We start from the raw sequence: 1325 nt of genomic DNA on the forward strand, positions 1-1325 counted from the left end.
AGGGGGATAGCTTAAGGCTCCGTCTCAAAAAAAAAAAAAAAAAAAGAAAGAAAGAAAGAAAGAAAACATGTGCAGCCAAATTTATTAAAAGAAAGAATCCTAAAAACTCTTGTTAGCGAATGATTTTGCTATTTCTCTGGGAGTCAAAGTAAACTATTCTACAGATGTTTCGACCTCCCCTTTAGTGGGTGGGTACATGCTGACAGAGTCCCTCCTAACAGAGTGCATGCTGCATTTAGAGTAGGGAAGGGGGGAGGCTGAGAAATGCTGGTGATTTCTTGAGTAGCGTGCCTTTGGCCTTTGGCTGAAACTACTCCTTGGAAGATTATCATATTCCAAACCCTCCCTGATAAAGTTGAACTTTATCTCTCTGATGGATAATTGATTTGTCAGTCTCAATTGCTTCATCACATATTTTTAAAATTAAATTATCTTATATTGCTTTGAACTAACATAACACACTCTTTTTCATAATAACACACTGTAGCTATAAATATTATCACAAAGTGCACTTAAACATTCATCATACACTTGAAGATTTCCTTGAACTAACAGGATGCCATCCATCATTGTACCTGAATGTCTGCAATGCAGCACTTCCAAATGGCCGTCTGTCCTCCATTTGAATCATGGATCCTTATACAGAGCTTAGGGTTATGAAAATTAGTTAATTCTGGTCTGATTAATATCCCCCTCTCTACTTGCGACTTAGAAGCTTCTATCCCAGGTAAATCCTTATTCACTAGGTCTTTCCCATGCCTGGGAAATACGTTTTCAGCATTTCTTCAGAGGCACCATTGAAAGAAGTAAGAAAGTCATAAAAGGGGAATGATTTTTAGAAATGAGAATTAGGATTTGGGATGTTATAGAGTTTGATGGGTCATTCCAGTAGACACATCAAATGGAAAGTTTGGAGATGCACACATGTATTTTTAGGAGAGAGATCAATGCTGGACTTCCAGACTTGCTTCCTTCCTGTGATAGGTCAGAGGCATATTACTAGGCATTACTGGGATGGGGATGGCCCTAGGTATTTTCCTTTTCCTAGGGTTTTTCGCAAAGAACCTTTAAGTTTTGGGCACGTAGCACATTATTTTTAAAGGTGTTTCCATGATGTTAAAGGCACAGATGTTGTAACTCTGACTTTCATCTCAACCTCCAGATGTGGAATCCAGAAAAAATTCTGTAGTATTATGACTAAAAAGGAAATAAGAGACAATGCCACTCTGGGCCTTTACTATATATTAGGAATTCCTGTATTTTTGTACCACTGAGGAACCACTTAGAAAAAATGCACAGGCTCAGCACCTGTGGCTCAAGTGGCT

The sequence above is a fragment of the Otolemur garnettii genome, unplaced genomic scaffold (assembly GCF_000181295.1).
Source record: "Otolemur garnettii isolate 467f Iridium unplaced genomic scaffold, OtoGar3 scaffold00014, whole genome shotgun sequence".
In the NCBI taxonomy this organism is placed as follows: Eukaryota; Metazoa; Chordata; class Mammalia; order Primates; family Galagidae; genus Otolemur; species Otolemur garnettii.